This window comes from Corapipo altera, unplaced genomic scaffold (genome assembly GCF_003945725.1).
Source record: "Corapipo altera isolate COAL_440 unplaced genomic scaffold, ASM394572v1 255, whole genome shotgun sequence".
Taxonomy (NCBI): domain Eukaryota; kingdom Metazoa; phylum Chordata; class Aves; order Passeriformes; family Pipridae; genus Corapipo; species Corapipo altera.
This window is the reverse complement of record NW_020884929.1, coordinates 1347722-1369118: the sequence shown is the minus strand read 5'-3', so window position 1 is coordinate 1369118 and position 21397 is coordinate 1347722. Positions and strand designations below refer to the sequence as shown.

Genomic DNA, 21397 nt, shown 5'->3' with positions numbered 1-21397 from the left:
ATCATCAAGAAACCCCTTGTGTTAGAAGGAATGCTGGTAACAATTAATATGCAATTCTCATCTTGAAAATTCCTCTGTACCCATGCTGCCAGAAAAAGAACAGATGTTTGTGTTATCACAGCTGAAAGCTGAGCTGCTCGATGAACAACAAAAAGCAAATCATGATGTTACAATCCTTAATTTATAACACAAATCAAGCACTAGAGAAGTAAAAATTGTTTGGCATTTAATATCATGTTATGTTTTTACTGCAGTCTAGAAGAGTAAATGCTACAGAAACACCATTTTTAAGGTGTGTAAGCAGTCCAGATATCAGAGGTCCTGCTATCTGATGTTTGGCCATACACATCCTGAAAGAGGCATATTGCTCCTATGCAGAATCTGTAAGGGACAGAGGGGAAACAGATTTTCTCTTAAAAGCTAATTCAGTTCTGGTAAACCACCCATTCCATCTGTCAGCAGGAATACAGTGTTCTGTGATACCACAAAAACCGTGTAAAAATTAAAATATGCTCTTGAAAATTGCATTAAACTGATGCTTGAAAGGTGAGATTCCCTCCATCTGTGTGTGATGCCGGAGTAATCAGGCTCTGTGGTACCTACTCCAAACCCATGGCACATTCTAGTGCACACAACATGACTCCAAACTATAAAAGGAAGTGATTTAACCCCTAAACAGAACCGTTGCAAAGTGTGGAATTGTTTATTTAGATGTACCTGTCACATTAACTGAATCCATCAGTTGAGGACTTGACTACAGAGAGATTTGGGCAGGATGTCTAAAACCAAGTAATTCAGCACTAAGGTTTCACTGCTTTCTGGGTATCTGAATGTCTTTTGCAAATGGAACTTAAGTACATTACAATACTGATTTCTCAAAGGCAGCATGGGAATGATAAAATAAGGAGCTAAACTTGGATCTCCTGCAACCCCAGCAGTTCTCTACCAACCCAATGTTTGCTAGTGAATAAGAATCAAAAGATGAATGAAACTAGCACTTCTGGATATAACTGCAACGAGAAGAATATAAGAATTAAATAAATCACGGATACAGTGAAAACTAGATCACATTTTTTTGAATTATTTTCTATTTTATCACCGAAAAGTTCTAGTAGTGATCGAAATAAAGAAATAAAAGTTTACACTGTTTCTTGCTTTGTATGAACTGTTTCATTGATTTCGAGGCTCTAGAAATGAAAAATTGGTTTGTTCATCGTAACATTTTCAATGAATCATATTTAAGGTGACACTGTGCTATTATACTACAAAGTCATGTAGTAGAGAGACATAATGACCTCTCTGGTAATCTTACAGTTTTCAATGGAGTATCCTCATACAGCAGTAATTTGGTATTTTGCAGTTTTAAAATGTAATTGAAAGCATTTTTATTGGATACATTCTCATTACACAGCACACAGCCTTCACTTGATAAAGCTGTTTAACAGCAGATTGAAAATGAATGATCAGTTAGAAGGGAAAAAAACACTGATGAAAAAGGGAAAATAAAAAGCTTGGCAAAATTTTAATCACTGTAAATTTTGTGATAATGACATTTCTCTTCAAGGTATTCTGATTTTTTCTTTGCCAGCACTCAGAACTCTCTGTGTTCCATTAAACGCTTCACTGCAGCCTTGCAAGGGTTCTCAAATGTAACCTGGCAATTCACTCAACCCACACTGAAACAGCAGCACTGGCTCCCTTTCCCTGGCTGCTCCCACATTTCTCCTTTTCCCTATATATGTTTTCCTTCCCTACCAGCTCATTTGCTGCCAGTTCTGAGCAGCTTTAGAAGTACTTACAGACAACAAGGAGAAGTTCAGCTGCCTTTCTGTTTTGCCAGTCTTTGCACCTCTTACTTCTTGTCATTTTTCTTCATGCCTTTCAGCTTGCCTGATTCCAAAAAAGGAGCTGGCACCAGTTTTATGCCTCCAACTCACACGAGTGAAGTGGAAGTTACGTGTTCCATAATTAAGGGTGATGTGCATTTCGAATTTGAGAAGTTGGCCTAATGTCATAAGAACCAGCTGGGTTTGATAACTGGTTGTGTACTGTGATCCATTTATCTGACTCAAATAGAAGAGAATGATGCCAATAATTCAAAATAGAAAACTCTTAAACTGCACATTTTTTCTAGTAGAATAACAAACTACCATAGATAAGAACCCTGCAACAGGGATCAAAAATAAACTTATTAGGAGACTCATCATGCTTCATTTTTTTTCCTAAACTGTTTCTAGGATAAGACTTTTGTTTCCATGCTAAAGCAAGTGATAGGAATTTTGAATCCTTTTTTGCTAATCTCTAGATGTTAAATGTCCCTCAGTTTTGTTAATTTGTTTCTGCACTTCCCTTGAGACAATTCCAATTTCCACAAGCCTGTTTTTATACTGATTGATTCAGAGACAATAGACTGAAAAGGTATAAAACCAAACAGCTTATAATATAAAAGTAACTTTGGCTGCTGTAATTAAAGACAACCTTCTCTCACTTAGCAATACACTACATTTAGATTTTGTCAGTAATTGGCAAACGAATGAGCAAACAATATTATACATTTTGCACTTCAAGTTTCAGGTCTCATCTGCTCTAGAAAACCTCTCTGTCTTATCTGATGCAGTGATAATGAACAGATTTAGGGTGTTGGGAAGCAGAATTTCTATATCATATAGAAATTCTTCTGCTTATTTGAGCAAGAGAAATGTAGACAATGCCTCAGTCCTGATTTCAAGTTTAATTCTTTCTTTTTCAGTATCTATAACTTCCTCTCATGCACTTCTCATTTTCTTCTTGTTCCCTGAAATTGTTGTAGTCACCCACAGTCTCCCGTGGTCTGAATGTTCCTGCTTTGTACCCCTTTTTTATATGATCTGTGTATATTTTTTCCATTATTTCTTTCGTTGCTGCAGTGTCACGGCTTGGGCTGGGACTGCAGAAGTCTTCAGAAATGCCTCATCAGAAAACTGTGTAGCCCTCCCAATTTCATTAATGGGCACGAGTGTCAAATATTGATTTTCCTATTATATTCCTTTCTGATGTTTCAAATAGTAAAAAATATAAATCAATTAATCTAGTTCTTTCAGCTTTTAAAGCAGAAAAACCAGTAATAAATAATTCATGATGACTTCCTTTGAAATTCCTTTTCCTTCTTTTTTTAATGGTCCATTTAAGGGAGCAGAGATAAAGTAAAAACATGAGCTGTAGAAAACACAGCACTGGAGGATATAACTGCACAAATATCATATGATGGTCTCCATCCTCAGCACTTCTTTTTACAAATTATGTGGATTAATTTAGGCCAGTAATTAAGACAACAGATCAGAACTCCCTGCCTAGATAATGGCTGGGACATTATTATGGAGGGTTACTACTGACTCATTGAAGGGTTTGCTTAAAAGTGACATTTGCCAAACAGCCAAATTCTAGAATTCACTTACATACCAGATTTCCTGGAGATCCCAGTGCAGAGCCAGTGTTGAAATCTGTATCTCATTGTGTCGCATATAATTCTCTGTAAAGGAAATAATGAAGGATTCAGAGAAAGCCTCACTACAATGGGACAGAAAAATAGCAGTATGGATCTTGAGATCCTGTGTTTGGGAAATAAAAGTTATGTCATGATTCTAAGAAGCAATATCTGATATCTTCACCAAATCCTGGCTGATCTTCTTTGATTTTTTTTTTAATTAAATGTTTCTGCTAATAAAGGAATACATTTGAATAGAAGAAAACATTGGAAAACAAGGAAAAGGTAAAGCAGGAGAGGGCAAAAAAAGAGAAAAAAAATGGGAAAATATAACAGAAGTAGATTTGAACTTTGAAAATTCACAGGTTTTTGGCTTTGATGCTTTGATGCAACAGGTCAGTATGGGAAGGAATATTGCAACTGAAATAATTGCTGTTGAGAAACAGCAATGAAAGATGATGATCACTGAGGCAGATTTAGGAGATTTCTACTGTTATTTAAGAATCTTAAGAATTAATTTGTTATTGGAAACCTGTGCATGGTCCTTATTTTGTTTCCACAGTGTAAAATGCAATAGAGCATTTCAATCTGCAGCATGGATTTATCAGCATAACCACTGCTGAACTCCAGCTTGGCAATCCTAGCTTTCTTTCCAAATATATATATTACGAAATTATTTATATAGAAATATATAAATTTTCTACATGTACTCGCTCTAATTTTCCCATCTGAGCCATTTCAAAAAAAACCCTCTCCCTTTTCAAAAAGATACCAGTAAATGCAGAAAGTGAAAGAGATGCAGAATGTTTGACAAGACTTGATCTGAATTCAAAGGCTCCTGCTGAGTATTTAGGAGGAATCATTAAGGTTTATTAATTTCTGGGGTATTTGCTGTTTGGAACAAGAAATTCTCAGGACATGAGGTGACAGCCCTGCTGTGGCAGCATTACCAATGTGCTTTCAGCACCAGTTTCATGGATAGATGTTCTTGCAGCTTCTATTTTCTATCCCCATGCATTTTTTTTCCTCCCTAATCTGTTGCAAGGGAGAGAAGTGCAGTGATAAATGGCACACAGTGGCATAAACATAACCAGAGTGTGACAAGGATACCCCTGGAAGGCTGTGGCATAAGTTACACCTCTTCCATAAAGCCTTAGTATATGATCCAATGTCCTCTGCTCTGTGCAGGTCCAGGTTGTTCCATAAATAATGTGAATTCCCTCAGTCAGAGGCACACAAATAGTATGTTACACCTATGCAAGGAGCAAATGATTTTTTGAAAAATTGGGCTCTTAAACTGTATTATGGATAACAATTCTCACCATCGTCGTTCATCCATCCAGATAAAATGGTACCTATTTCCTCCTTAAATGTCAAATATGTAATATGTATTTTGAAATAGAAAGGATACCTTAGGGTACATGCTAATGTACTTCCTTCAATTACATTTTATGATTATGACCTTTATTCCAACAATAATTTAATGTTTTAATTAAATTTGCAACCATTTTCATTGCTGCAAGATGTCCTTCATCTCTCTGTACTGTAATTTAATGAAGTGATTTTCAATCACAATCAGCAATATCTAACAATAAATTTTAATATCATTTCTCATGAGTCTAAGAGGATCTTTCATGTTTTAAAGCAAACTTCATATCAGTGCCATGGCAAGGAATAATTCCAACCTTTACTGTAAGCATAGAATACACATTTTCAGGTTTTTCAGCCAGATCTTTGGAGATTGAATAATCAATGTTTATTCCAAAAAGAGACTTCTTATAAAAAAGGGCCTTTAATTAAGAAAGAGAAAAAAATAAATAATGACACTATTCCAAAAGGGATAGCACCATGGTAAAGAATTAAAAAATGTCCATTAGTAATCACGATGTCTCTTAATTTTGATTTATGGAATTTTTTTAATTAAAAATTAAAATTTCGATGCAGGTTAATAACAGGCAACAAAGGTGTACAGAAAAGGGGAAAAGATCACCAGGAAAAAAGGGTCAGAATATTTAATTTGGAAGAATAAAATAAACTGCTGCTACATCTTCTTTCTATAACAGCAGCAACTCATGAATTTTGCACATTTTTGCGTATTAGGGGAGTAAGCACAGCAGCAGAAACAGAAAAACATTTTAAGTATTAAGTAATCAAAAAAAAGAAACAGGTTTTTTGTCTCTTTCTTGCACATGAATCTAAAGTTTCTTGGAAGCACATAACAGTCTTGCCCCCTTTTTCTGGTATTTTAACAAAAATGATTGCAGGGAAAATCAGGGAAATCTCAACTGGTTTTTAACTTGGAAAATACATTGCCTTAAAAAAAAAAAAAAGAGAGAGAAATATTGAGAACACCCAAATGTGAGGAAATGTTGGAAGGATCTGATAACACAGAGTTTTAAATTACAGTACCAGTGCCAGTGCTGAAGCCAAACCTCCCAGGAGCTGGTTTCAGGACACGTCTCTACATTGAGGCACAAGAACAGATCTGGTCTTGGGCCTGGAGATGGTGGTCAAAAACACCTGGAAGCAGCTAAATTAAAGAATTGCAACAATTTGCATTGGTAAGATGAAAGAGGGAGGTTTTCTGAAGGCAGAGAGCTGAAGTGCTGAATGGAAATGAGAAGGCTCCACAGAAGGGAAGGTGTAAAGCAGGAACACGATGGCACATGTGGTGACAGTAAAAAATCTGGGTTGCAATGATGATGAACAGAACTGAAGTAGAATCTCTGTACTGATAAAGGTTTAAGAGATGCCAAGAAATAAAACCTGGATTTTGACAAAATATAATGAGCCTTGTAATGCAATGAGCCCTATATAATGTCAAGTAATTTAATTTTCTTTGCTGCATTCTTTGAAGCCTTACGTAGAACAAAGGTACCTTCTACCATGAATCTCTCAAATCCCTGTTTCTTGGAAAGTGGTGAGTAAATTTTATTAGTTACAACAGTGTAACTTGAGTTTGTACTACAGTGATATGCTGTGGGAACCTCTGGGGTAAATTTATACAAATTGACTTACCTGGGTAATAGGAAAAAAGCTAGGAATTACTTAATTCAGTTGTATCCTCTGCAGACCAAAAGTAATCAGGAACACACCTCAACAGAATTATTAGCTCCTGAATGTTCTCTGCTCATCTCATGTGGTCATTGGGTTCAGTGCAATTATTATTTCCAGGCATAACTTGGTAATGAATGAACAGGAATAATTGCTGTTGTGCTTTAACAGTTTCAACTGTGCTCAAAATTCTGCCTCTCAGCAGCAGGGAAATGTCTTGTTTTCAAGTGGTTTTGAGATGCATCTGTACTTGTTACCAAATGATCCTCACAGCATAAGGGTTTTTTTCCCCCACTGGTACTGCTTCTTAATTTTAAAATGTATGTAGTGTACATGCAGACTCCTTTGGTAAAGAACAGGAGTGATTTATCGACTCTCTATCACCTGAGCTGCTTGTCTTTTCTAATTCTATGAGGTGTAAGTCCCACTTTTAACAAAACAGCAGGACATTTTTCTGGACAGACTCAAACAGCAGTTTATTTTGCTTGTTTTTTGTGCAAACAATAGACAATATTTTTGTCCTAGGGGTAGGTTTTGTGTTTGATTTCTGCTGCCTCTAGTTGTGAAATCCTCCAGAGAACCATTTACATAAGACAAAAATTGATTCTCAGAAAATATATCAGAAATGCCAGTGTAAGGAGAATGCATAATCTAGTGTATGAAAAGAATAAAATACATCAGCTACTTTGTATCAAATATTGGCATTAAAACTATTGTTTTTAAAGTATTCATCTGTATCTCTCAGTTTAAAATGAGTCAGTGACCTCTGCATTAAAAGCCTTGTTTAGCAAGATCATCGATATTTATTGAAAAGTTCAATTTAAAAAATACAGAACAAAAGAAATTAAAAACCTGCTATAATGATAATCCTGCTGGAATTCTGAGTGCTGTAAAAAAGCTTTACTTGTTTAATGTAGCTGTTGATGTGGGATGAGAAGGTGAGTAAAAATGTTCTAAAATATTTACTTTAAAGGGCTTGTCTATCATTTATTTCCACACCTCAGTTTTTCCATATCTGAAATGGTAAAATTAATGGAATTGGGATGCTAAAATGATCAGATTATCTGCTTTAGAGAGTTCAGTGATGACTACAAGTTGTGAGAAACATCTGGGTAGATCTCTCTCAGCTGAGATGGAATCTTTTACTTTCTCTTGAACTCTGACCATAAATACAGATGTTCCTGTCTGAGATTAAACAGAAGGAGAAACATTTTAATACTCCAAAGTCTTTTGAGTACAAAGGCGTCAATCAATAAGTTGTTGATTCTGAATTAAAAAGTGAAAGAAAGCACTGAAACAAATTAAGAGATAGCTCAGGATCCCAGAGGTTTAAATGTAAATGCATATTATTACTGAATTCTGTGCCATAAAATGGCCCTGGAAAATGAGCTTTACAAAATGCGTGAGATCCACCATGAGAGTATACAGAGGGTACAGAGGTGCATTGCCAGGAAGAAAACAAACTGTATATCTTGCAATTACAGAATGTAAATAGTGTTTTGATCCTGTACTGCAAAACAATCTGCAGGTATAAAAGGTGTTTTGGAACTGTGTTTAACAGCAGAAAATGATAAACCCACCAGAAATATTTACTTTAAATTAAAATGTCAGCGGTCTTAGTAGCTGACTACAGAATGGGGGCACCTCAAATTGGTGTCCTCAACACACAGCAGCACCCCTGCCCTGCCTTCTCCCTGATTTTTTATGCTGGATTTAATAAAAGATCAGGTGTGGTGGAGCTCGAGGCTTCCCTAAGGAGCCCCTGGGATTCAATCCCTGCATTGAGGGGGTTTATGTGTATAGGAGGGCTGTGCATGCCCTGGTGACAGGGTTCCCTCAACACAAAGGTGTATTAGGGGCTTCATGCCTTGCAGACCACTTTCAGAGTTCAGTAAGAGCATTTTCAAGCTCACTCTCTCAGTAAGAGACAGATATCTTAGACTAACAGAAGGAAGGCACAGCAAAGGAAGTGATGTGCCCAATCTTTTTTCTTACCTGCTTAGAGCTTGCACAGCAATTTTATGATCATTCTGAAGGTGTGAGGTCCTGGTTGCAGGACAAATGAAATCACTGCCTTTGCAGGAAATTCTCTTTCTCTTCTTCTATGTGTGGTGCGGCCCCTTTCGAAGAAATGTAGCTTAAATACCCTCTACTTTTTTGATGTTTGAACTTGTTGTTAAGGCATATGCTTGCATATCAGAAATTCTTAATTAAACATTTCTGTGCTAATGCACAAGCATTATTATTGCCAGAAGAGTAGAGAAGTTTCAACTATATCAAACATTACAGAAAGAAAGAAGATCCCCCAAACCTGTTTCTTTTGAACATAACAGTCTCCATCATTCATACACAACCAGCAAACCAGGTCAATGTTCCATTTGCCCAACAGAGTTACTGTCTAAGAATAGGAAGGAAATTTTGAAAGGCTGAACTTTGTACTCAGGAATCATGTTCCCAGCCTGCCTTCTGCTCTAAGCCATGTTTTTACACTGGGCACTTATGGGATACCCTTCAAAATTAAGGTCAAGCTAATTAATTTAGAGCATTTTATATCAATCAAATTAATATTAAATGAGTTAATCATGATTAATGTTGTCACTGAACAATTAAACCTGATAGGATCATTCTTTTAAGACTTGGTTCAGTTTAGAGTTACCTCATAGTATTAGCAGATGTGTTTCTGAGCTAAAAATACATTTCATCAGCAGAAGCAATGAGTTTTGTGAGAAGTGGTACTTAAACCCTCAGATATTTATAAGCAGCAAAAAGTTTCTGAAGCTCAATAGGTTTTCTGCTCTTTGTAGTAATCCCTTTTTAACAGATAAACTTGGAAATCCTAATCCCAGTCTCTTCTTGCACAAGTTTCTTACAACTGAAATGTATTTATTGATTTTGGTTGAGTTGCTTCTCACCTAACTGGGGATAGAACAAACTTCGTGGTTTGCATTTAAAGTTGAAATATGTCAGAGTTTTGATGTTTTAAAAGAATTTTTTCTCTTTAAAGAATTAACTTCAAAAATCTGGGAGAAAATTATGCATCTAGTTGTGATAACTAGATATAATTTATGACACATTTTTTAATTAGACTTAGTGAAATCAGTGACGTGTAAAACATTTACTAGAAATCTGTCTGCAAGGTGCTGGTGTTGGTGCCAAGATCAATGCACAAATCTGAAAGCCTGTATTTTTCTGTTTCTGCCACAAGCTATTTTTCATATAAAATTCCATTTTTTTGGGTCCCATAAAGCATAATAGAATTTTATAAGAAATTTAGAATGGGAAATAAAAGAATGTTCCTACTAAGAGTGCAGATAATTTCCAACGTTCTGCTTTACTACTGAGTAAGTTAGCAAAATATCATTCCTAGAGTATGTGGTAGATAGGTTATTAATTTTTACTTCACATATTTTTCTTGGTCTCATGTAATGGATTTCTCTTAAATGTAGCATAACTAAGTCATTCTAAGTTGTCCTGTAGCCATTATTGCTTCAGCTTTTTTGACAATTGCATTTTTCTTGCAGTTCCAAGTAATATTTTTCAATACAATTCTGATGTCTTTTTCTAGAGAGCACCTTTGTTCTTTCAGACAGGTAAAAGGTTAGCACAGCTGCCTGAAGAGCAGATGGCAGCAGCAAAGCTTTTCATTGCTGACATGATTATAAAATTGCTCTCTCATAAACTACTGATTGATCTATAAAGCTCCATCTGAATATTTTCAGAATTTTGCATCAGAGATAATTTTTATTTCCCATATACATGTGAGAGATATTCTAAAAATGCATGATCCTGCAACGTGCACCTTCCAAAACATCCAAAGTCAAATTCCAAATGTTCCTATTTTCAATTACTGCAAATTCTTATTTTGCAGTAGCACCTACCACAAAACTGCCAACACTTCTGAGACGCATTTTCATAGTATTTTAAATAAAACTGAAACACTGTCCTTCAATGTTGCTTCTCTCAAGTAGTTAAGAGTAAAAAACAGTATAATTCTACAGGTAAAAAAATTCCATTCAGTCACACATCATTCTTTCCCAAGTTGCTTTTTTGTTATTTTATTTTATATTATCATAGAATAGCTCAAATAATAAGGGACACATAAGGATCAAGTTCAACTTTGTGCTCCTCAAAGGACTACCTAAATTTAAACAGTATAAGAACAGTGTCCAGAGGCTCCTTGAATTAATTCTGACAGGCTGGATGCCTATTATACTATATTATATTTGATTATATTATTTGATATTTTTAGTGTAAGTTGCAGCAATGTGTACTAGAAGCTGAGTCTGGGGTGTTTGTCAAATACAGTCTTAACATCCTTCTAATTTATGATAAGCAATATTTTGCAGATGTTTTCCACAACAATGCAAATGCAAAGTTACATATTCCAATGAAGCTGATTCTTAGCAGTTATATCTATTATTTAAATTCATATTCTTCTAAACACCAAGTGCCTTGAACTATTCTGATTTTTAAGGAATCTGCAGAACACTCTGTATTACTTATAAAACGTAATTAAATTCCTTTCTGTTTATCCATTCATGGTGGCTTAAAAGCAAAAAGCCATAATCCACCTTATTACTTTTGTTGCATGCTCATTATTTAGATTTTTGTGTAAAATGTCATTATTCAGACTGCTGACTGAATAACTTTGAAGTCTGTTGTGTCCTATTAGCAATGCAGCTCATTATGCAGGGTGGGATGACTAATGGAAAGCCTTTGCCTACCATAAGCTAGTGTTCAGATAGGAAATAGCATAGAAGTAATAATAATTAATTAAAAACTTAATTACAATTTCCTTTCAGGGATTGCCACAATGGTGCTGGTAAAGAAAAAAACCCCAACTCCACCAGAAGGATACACATATATGTATGTTCTTCAAGAGAAATCACGTATATGCTTTCTTCATACCAGATAAATAAAGATTTCAGTGGGGACATAATATAAGCCCCTGAAAAAAAAACAAACCCACAATGATTTTCTTTTTTTAAAGAGTCAACCAAGACTTCCTTATCAGTCAGGTTTGTAACAGAATGTGAAAATAAGACTTTCCAGCTGAGTTTCGCAGCATTTAGTGCATCAGTCAGTCTTTCAGCTCTGTGAGAGTATTCAATTCTACTAAAATATTTCTAGTTTCCCCCATTACAAGTAGCTCCTTCTGAATAAAACAGGTGACTCCAATTTTGTTTCTGTAGTTACTCATGGAAGCTTTGGATTAATAGCTGTTTTACACACAGAACATTTAGAAGATGTGCATTCTTTCTACAAAAGTCACGTCACTAAATGCCTTTACAAATCCTTGACAGAATTTGTGTACTCCCGGTTGTTGAACTATTTCTTAAGTTAAAATGGAAACCAGTGTTAAGTCATCAAAGAAAAATGAAAAACCTACTGAAAAAGCCACTGAGCTAAAGGGAGCCTATTTTTAGTTTAAGGAAGTCCATATGTATTATGCTCCACACCACACTTTAGTCATTACCCTCATCAGGATGACAGGTGATGCCAGGATAATAAAGTCTATGATAAGAAATTAAACTGCTATGACAGAATTTAAAGGCCATAAAGCCTTCCAATTCTGCTCCTGTTTATCCTCTGCAAACATCCTTCCTCTTCCTCCACAATAAACTGTCTGTTCATTCAAATTCAAGGATACACTGTAGGGAAGAATCAGTAAAGATCAACATCAGAAACCAAACCAAACCAAAATAAGATCAGCTGTCAATGTAAAATTCTCTAGCCACAAATGGAGCCTAAGGAAAAGAAGAAATCACCTGTACTACCAAGAGCATACAGAGAAATGCCTTTTGTCAGCAGTTGTTTCTGTTTTACCAAAATATGAAGTAAGAAGATGCCCACTCTGTGTCACTAGATCTAGATTCTAGATCAGGAAATACAATAATAATTAAAACACACACTGCAGATTCCTTTCTTAGTTGTAAAGGAAAGCAATCCTGCTACTACATTAGTACTACAGCCAGAAAATAACTGCCCACATATGTCCCATTTCCAGGAATATTTCGGTACCAGCAAGTCCAAACAAATGTGTCTCAAATTATGCTTCCATGACTGTGTTGTTTATGACTTACCTACTTCACAAATATCAGTATAAGTGCACTTTAAACAATCATGTGGCATTTAATTAACTAACAATAATCATTGTCTACATGCAAATTAAATACTTATTGGAGAAATAAGTTCATGTGAAGTGTAGTCATGTTATCTTTATCGATTTGACTGACAAACATTAATCTGCATTATATTAGTCCTTTCAATCTGTTGATTTAATTTGACTTGATACAACCACAACACATAGACTGTTGGAGAAGCTGAGTGCAAAGCCCACTTTCTTCTTTAAACTTCAGGTGGTGAAAATACTTCAGTTTCTCAGATTTTGTCTTCAGGTAACACAAATCTGAAAGTCCCAATGGGTTAGACAAGACTGAAAGTATTTATGGCACCTTTGATCTAAGGTGTGGGGTTTTCCACCTGTACTGCAGAGCTGCCTTTAGTTGCCTAAATTGCATTTACAACCCTTCGTGAATGTGTTTAAACATTACTTTTATCCCCAGTTTAGGGATGGAGAAATGAAATGACAGTAAACTGAAATTACATGCCCCACATATACTCCCATTCTACAGTTCTCATAAGCATAAAAATCAGTGGTATTTATCAGCTCACCCAGAGCTGCATGACTTTTGGTTCTATTGCTGTGGTACTTTTTATTTAAAGTGTTTTCTTGGGCTTGAGTGCAGAGGTTATACCTTTCCTGGCAATAGCATTCTACAGCCAAATATATACAGCTATAATGGTATTTTCAGTAGTTAGCCTATTTTTTCCATTTCTTAATATCACTCTGCTTTTAAACTTTTATAGCTTAACCTCTTAAATTAGTATCTTCAGCATTTCATGCCTCAGAAAAATGGCTCCTGTGACTGTATACCCGATACTGTCATCTATTAGAATGCAGCACAATTATTCAGTTTTGTTCCTTTTTTATTGCTCTTTCTCTGTACATTTACTTATTCTATAAATATAGAGCAAAATATTATTGTAACCATCTCTCATAATGTCTTGAATCTAGGCACACAGTCCAAAAATGTACCATGTTTGCTCTTTTCATGGCATGCTCATTAGAATGTGAAGTGCTGTCCGCTGCTGGGAAGAACATTAACAGTGAATAACTTGTCCAGTCATTTTTAACAGCTTAGAACTACGGGAGATAGAGATTTTATTTATGTGAATTTGTTGACTGCTGAGAAAAAATGAATTATTGCCTTTAATACGTATGACTTGCAAGTGAAGTGGAATTAAAAGAAGGAATCAAAGCTGGCCCTAATGCCACTGCCCTTTATGTTCTGTTATCTGATTTCATTTTAGGCTTGATGCCTGGAGTCAGGAACCTAACATGGCTGCAGATGAGTCAGTGGCTTTTTTGCAACTGATGGGGTTAATAGCATCTGTTTTTCTTTATTTCAATAAATGAGGTTAAAACCAATTCCATTTTGTAGCCAAACTGCAGCAAGAAGACTTTGTCAAATAGCAGCAGAGATTCCCAGGCAACTAATTAAGAGTCAGTGCCTTTCCACAAAGGTGTTCTTGGCCACAGATGTGTCATTTTGTGCACTGTTGACTGCATTTATTTGCTATGACTTCTCAGCCTCTTATTAGAAAGACATTTTACTTTTCAAACGCCATCCACTCTAAATTAGTGGAGAGCAGGTCTCCGAAACTTGGAGTGTTTCCCAGACAAAACACAATGCACAAAGCTCTAAGTTGCTCAAGAAATGATACCAGAAGTTAGAATATGTTCTTGATGAAGCTGTGAACTTCAGCTGGTAGACTTCTCACAGGAAGGCTCAATCCCCCTGCTTAGTGGGGTGAATGCCACTTCCATCTGTTGTATTGTACGGAAATAAAATAAACTTCAAAGAGAAAGCTCTTAACCTGTTTGTTTTTGCTGAAATGAAAATACCAATTCAGCGAGTCATATTTTAGAAACAAGTCTCCAGTAATCATAACATTTTGTTGGATGCCAGATGGCCTGCTCTCCTGGTCTGCACGTCAGAATAACTAAATGCTTGTCTTTCTTAATGTAGCATTTTAGGGTAGCAAATGAATATGTAAAATCATTAAAATTAGAAGCTCTGAGATGAAACTCAGTGCTGCTGAACTCAGGGACATTTCTGCCATTGACTTCAGCAGTGTTATGTTTTTGTCACTGCTGTATCCCAGAGTTGAAAATACGTCTGTTTTATTTTGCCAATGGCATTTCAAGACAAGTAGATTGTTACACATTTCCTCACGTTATTGCTTTCCTCGTATTTACGGGTGGGTACCCATAAAACATACAACTGATAACCTGTAAAAAAGCAGGTGCTTTAAAAGCTTCCTAAAACAAAATTTTCATTTCAAATGTTTCCCTGAAAGCTTCTTGTAACTAAGTTATCGTGACGCACTCACCTGCCAAAATGTGGTGTTTTGGATGTGGTTACAAATGCACACAGATTTCACCCACATTTTAAGGTCTCTAAAGAATGATGCAATTAAAATAAATGTGCAAGTTTCATAGTCAGTAGAGTGAGACAGAGAGGCCTTTGAAAACTTCTTGGAGTGATTGCTGACTGTCTGTCTTGGGAACCTGAACTTAAAAGGCACGGCCTTCCTTTCTATAGGATATCAAAACCATATCCATGGACTTTAAGGATACCACATGTGTTTACTATTGAAAACTCACAAAAATCCTTGAGTTTAAGAATAAAGTAGGTATCTACATTAGTTAAATAGGATCTTTCTTCAGGACTGTACCCCTTGGAAAAATGGTTTTGAAAATCCTTGCTCTTCTGAAAATTAATGTACCACTAAATGGGTAAGAATTTAATGTGGTGAATTGCTGCTGGGTTTAACTAGAGCCAAGCCCAGCTTCCTACAACGTTATTTCATTGCCTGAACTGGATACAGATTTCCCCCACCATGTATGTGACACCAGGAATGTTGTAAAAGCACTACCACATTGGAATGGTCTTTCTAATTATCCCCCTGGGTGTGTCGACGGGACACGCTTGGGCTGCCAGCAAGGGACATGCACCAAAACACAGAGGCCTCCACCAGATTCGTGGCTCTAGTACAACGTGAATCCTTACACAGGACATGCATTTGAAAAACACCTGCTTTTGACACTCAACAGCATTTGAATGCTGACTCCAAAAGGACCAGAATCTGGACTAATGATTTATACAACGACCTTCTGTCATTTTAGCCTGTTCTTCCAGCTAATAATAAAGTACTAGACAACTATTGTGCACCTTTTATTGTCGAGCTACACTGCTACCATCTGGGTTGTCATGCATTGGAGCATTGAAGATGAGCTGAAGAGTGACTGTTGTATATTTATAAAGGATTCTGTGGCTAACTTTGCTCAAAATTGGGTATGTAATGAATGCATTACTGCAAAGCAGGGAAATAAAACCTATTATAGGCTAGAAATGAATCATCCCAATGGCAAATCATTTTCTAAGCTGCAGTATTTTCTCTGTTATTGCTTTGCTTTAAACTTTGGTGAAAAGCAATTACTTTATTCTTTCTCTTTACTTTTATTGCTGGTGATTCTTATGCTAATTTTGTTCCTTTATATTTGATTTGATTTTGAAAAGCTTTTTGGAATTTAAGATTAAATTGAATTGGTGATACTGCCCTGTCATCTTCACCTCCTACCTTTCTTATCCCCACTGCCCACTCTGGGTTCTGAAGAATTCTTAAGAAGTAGAGCAAACTCAAAACTATCACGTTCTAAACTGTTTCTTGTTCTAAATAAATGAGACAAATCAGCATCCTCAAAACATCAGAATAATAGAAGTTTGAGGTTTTCTTGGTAGTTCTTTTTTTTTCTTAATGTTAAGATTATTTTTGATTTAATAGTTTAAAGAATCAAAAGTTCTCTGCATTTGAAAAATGTTCCTATATGAATTTTTCCCCTTGAAGAATGGCACATGTGCATGTCAGTGAAATGTGTACACTTGTGGGACCTTTGTTGTCCTCTGTGCCAGTGGCTTAGGTGAGTGTAAAACATGCAAATTATTTTCTTGCAGTGAAATTAGTAATCGATAATTTTCAGATTAAACAAGAATCCCTTCAATTAAACAAAAAATAAAAATCTGCAAACAAACAACTTAAAATTCTACCCACAAACCTAGAGGTGATTTTTCACCCATTCATTTTTTTTCTTGGACAAAACCATTTTAGAAAAAAAGGTATTTATTTATTATCAAAAGTCACTAAGAAGACACAGGACTAGTGAGGATTAACTTTGCTCAAAACTTCTGTCATGAAATATAGTGTAAGAATTCATACGAATTAGCACTTTTAGATGAAAGTCTTATTATTTAAATGTGGGATTTTGTGTATTTTTTTCATTACTATTCAATGACTTTGAATTAAATTTCAAAACTAAAACCCTCATGATTTTGATCAGCACATCCTTTTAAAGTCTACTACTAGAATGCATTTGAATGAATAAAATCCTGTGAACAATAATATGCTATTGCTTACAGCTTCAAAAATAATATGCCTGAAAGCACCCATTTTAATTTTAAATCTTAAAGCTATTAAGATTGTTCTAGGTATCCCACGACTGAAACATTCCATCTCCTGAAAGTCCAAGTAGAAACAGGCCTTTATGCTACCCTGAACTCTCCTCTTGAATTTGGATTCCTTGCTTGGACCTGCCTGAAGAGCAGAAATTACAGGCAGAGTTGTCCAAGGTCCCCTCTGTTGTCAAAAGGGAAAGAAAGCCTAAGTGCAGATCTAGAAAATTATCTGTATTTTGATCTTTGTATTAGTCATAGTTGGGTGAGATTAAATCTCAGCTTGCTTTAAAACAAATTAATTCAGTAGTTGCTTTCCTGGAAGAAATCTGTGTAATATACCCACAATGGCTGCAAGGAAGCTCCCAATTTCCTTACCTCAGGAAGATGAAATGATGCAGAACCAAAAATGGAAATTATACTTTTCCTAATGTTGGGTCCAACACAGAGGCAATATTTTCTAAAAACCATAAAATGTTACAAGGCAGTAATGAAATAGTTTCCTGTAGGCTTGAGGGCAACCTTTGATGCAAGTAAACACAAAAATGTCCCAAAAAAGTCCTTGAAAAAGACTCCTTGCTTTCCTGCCCTTCCCTGAACTCTGGCCCGGGACACCGTGTACTGCTGATGGCTGTAATGTCAGTGAACAATGAGCTTTCATTCAATTTATTTTGGAAAATTTAGGACAAAAGACAAATGCAGGCCTCTTGCATAGGCCTCAGGCAATTGTGTGTACTTTATTTCAGGGCAGGCATTGCAGGTTAGCTGAAACATTGCAGGAACAATGATTGTCTCACAGTCACAAAGGTGGCAGTGTCACATCTTTTCATGCTTTCTGATGGAGCTTAGGTGAATTAAAAATATTAAAAAAAAATTAAAATTATTTATTTAAAAAAACCTATGGACATAGGTGAGGCTTTCATTCTTTTTGTGTCTTTGGAAGCTCAGAAAATACAGCTGTAGCTAGGCAATCACCATGGTGAAAAAGAGAAATGTGTCCTTAAAATTTCAAGAACTACTATCAATTAAAAATCAGAGAGTCTTTTTTCATTCATATTAACAGAAATTTCTTTAAGTCCTCACTGCTTGCTTAAAGATCAAATAAAAGACATTGTGACTGCCAATGAACCATGAGATGAATGATTTAAGATAGATTTTCATTCTGACCACTGATTTAATAAAAAGGTAAGTTAACACCTAACAATCCTAGAAACAGCTTATTTTCATAAAACCTCTGCACCACTAATGATTATGTTCTAATAAAAGGCTATATTTTTCCATAATCCACCTAATGAAACATGTAGTTTTCCATAAACCAGGTTTTTTTAAATATATAATTTTATCTCTGAGTAAACGTTGGAAACTTGTTTAAATACTGAAAGAACTGAAGCACAGCAGAAGTATTCTTTAATATCCCAAATTTAGCTTTGTTTTTATGATTTGGATGAATAAGAGTAGTTCTTTCTCTTAATTTTTCTGAATGTTAAACCACCACTTTGAGGTTGTTTCTCAAGAGTTTCAATAGAGTAGTACTGTAATACTTATTTGCAGTTTCAGCACAGGTTAAATGTGTGCACTGAACACTTGTTAAAGTAATCAGCATCTTGATTAATGTTTGTCACTGTGCTGTTCACAGGGGTTTTTTGAGTTTTACCTACCTCTTAATATTTTTATTAGATTTAATTAATTTTATCAGCTTTATTTTAACTTGGTATGACTAAAATGAGAAGCACTCCAACTGCAGCCAGCTTTCTGAGATTATCCCATTGTCACATATGGTTTAGGCCATCCTTGTGACATAAAACCAGAGACTTCAATTTGGGTTACTCCAAGCAGCTGAAATCATAGAATGCTGCAACCAAAGGGTTTTATTTTGTATGTAACATTTTAGTTGCATTCAAAGTCTAAAGGGCCATTATTAACATTTCATTCTGAAGAAGCAATTACTTCACCATAGATGGGTGAACAGATAGGAGAAAAGGTCCTTTCTAATTTGATTGCACATGATGTACTCTGTGATTACATTTTGTTCAGCAAGGCATTCAACCAGGCTTTAATCAGAACTTCTACTTGTTTTTAGAGCCTAACTAGGAGTGTTTCTTGCCTTCTAAATTTTGCAGGAGCTTCACCTGCACAAAATGAGAAGCACTCCTGTGACATTTCCAGTGGTGTGGAATTACATTTAGACTTATAACTTGTATTTTATTGCAAGATGTGCCCTTATTAGGACACACAGGATTAAGGGTGTGTACCTCTTATTACAGGTATCTGCAGAACAGAATCCTCTCTCTTCTCTCTACTCCCCCTCTTGTCTCTCTCCCTCTCCTTATCCCATAAGGCAAGATATCCCTCACAGTTAAGAGTCAGAGGTGAACAAGCTTTGCTTTGCTGCATCCAGTGAACACTCACTGTGCTGTACTTCACTTCAGCTATTAAAATAAACAAAATCCTTTCCTAGAAAAAGCTTTCTGAAAGGACTCAGTACTTCTTTTTAGGTTATTTGAGCAGATTTTCAGAACCACTAGGAGAATACTTAAAATCTTGGGGAAATAATTGTTAACTACTGGTCAGTAAAATAGATTATCAAAAGGGATGTAATACATACCTGTGCATTTAAATATATGACATTTAATCTCGAACATTTGAGCATGGTACATGGAATAACTAATTCCCAGCTTATCTGGCCTTAAAATTGAGTCATGGTTTTAGAAAATAGTGAAATCATTCAGATCTGTAATTCTGTCTTGGTGTTATGTTTCTGAAGATGATTTATCACAGAGTTAAGCAGTGATGTTACAGTCCTTCACGGACAAATCTATTGAATCCACACAGATCTGCTGAAACCTTCAAAGTCACACAGAAGCAGGCACTGTAGCAGGTAAGGAGTTAATGTGTAAAATATTAACAGCCCTAAAGTTCCTTTCTGTCAACAACACATAGGCTATCCTTTTGAAACCTTCCAGTTGTAAATATTAGTTCTGACAGGAAGGGTAATGGAACCCAGGCATCATGTGCTGTCTCTTCTTTGGGCTGGAAGCCTTTGAACGCCAGAGGCTGCACAAAGAGAGTGGGGAGAGATTACAGGAGACATTTTCAAAGGCATAAAGAGTTCTGAAGGACCCAGCTCCTATTCAAAATCAATGAGAGCTGGACACCTAATTAGCATGGGTACTTTGAAAATCTCCCACTCCTTCTCTTTTATGCAAGTTCCTTGCTATAGAAACAGTACTGAAATAGAAATCTAATTGGGAAACGCTGGGACTGGGAAACAGAGGTGAGGAACCGGATTAACTGCATATTTCAAGACAAAACCTTTTTCTCGGATGTGTTCATTGCACTTGCTGTTGAAATCAAAATCAAAATCAAAATCTTCACCAGTATGCAAACTCTCATCTTTTTCTCCTTGAATTTCAATATTTGGCCCCCGGAGATACCTTGTCTTTAGAAATGAGTGTGTTATTTTCAGCGGTATTAGTTTGCTTTATGTTATGTTGACATTATTGTTGCCTGCATAAAATAATGAAAAGGCACGTATCTGTTTTTAGAGGGCAATCCATATTCAGCTTGCCTGTGCTGTGCCTGATAAAAGGATTCTTTGATAGGCAAAGATTGTGTCTGCTTTCAAGTTACAAGGCAACAGTTACAAGAAAGTGGATGATCATTGTCTTCCTGCCACCCTCCCTGTTCTCTCAGGTTTGAACCAAGACCAAGGAATGACTGGCAAGCCAGAACATTGCATCTTCATTATTCTCCAAGGTGTAAAGTCAAGTGCCAGATAAAACCATCATGCCTTGGAAGTTGGGAATAGGAGAATGGAGAACCCAAAGATGCTTTGGTGGGGCCTGTTGTATGTGTATCTGCATTATTGTATTACCTACATCCATAAACCAATTTGTTTCAGTCTTAGATATGACTGCCCTTGGAGACAGTAAGAGCAGAGATCAGGATTTACACCTCCTTGGCAACAGGTATTTTTCATGCCAGAAACAACTTTGATCTTTCATCCAAAAGAAGCTTTATTCTCTTTGCTTTAAATATAATTCTGGTTTTTGTCAGTCTGCCAGCTAATTTGGAGTCTCTGGCTTTGTGCCTCGTTATGACACGTTTCCAACTTGCCAATAAAAAAATCTGATATTGAGCCATTTTGGCAAATGTCTATTATCATCAAGGAAGAAAATTAAGGTCCCACTTGACATATGCCTCTGGTTTTAATCAAACTATTAAGACTCTGATATTGATAAATTGGCCAGAAATTGCTCAAACAGTGACTACTGCTACACTACCATTGTAATAATTAGTTCAA

General features: G+C 35.9%; 1 long non-coding RNA gene across 1 annotated transcript in view; it reads right to left on the bottom strand.

The window, feature by feature from the left end:
• Window positions 1–260: 260 nt before the first annotated feature.
• The window catches only part of LOC113954559, a 50706-nt gene continuing 29569 nt past the window's right edge, over window positions 261–21397 (bottom strand). The window contains exon 7 of the long non-coding RNA XR_003530269.1: window positions 261–381. This is a non-coding gene — a long non-coding RNA (uncharacterized LOC113954559). The remainder of the gene's footprint in view (window positions 382–21397) is intronic.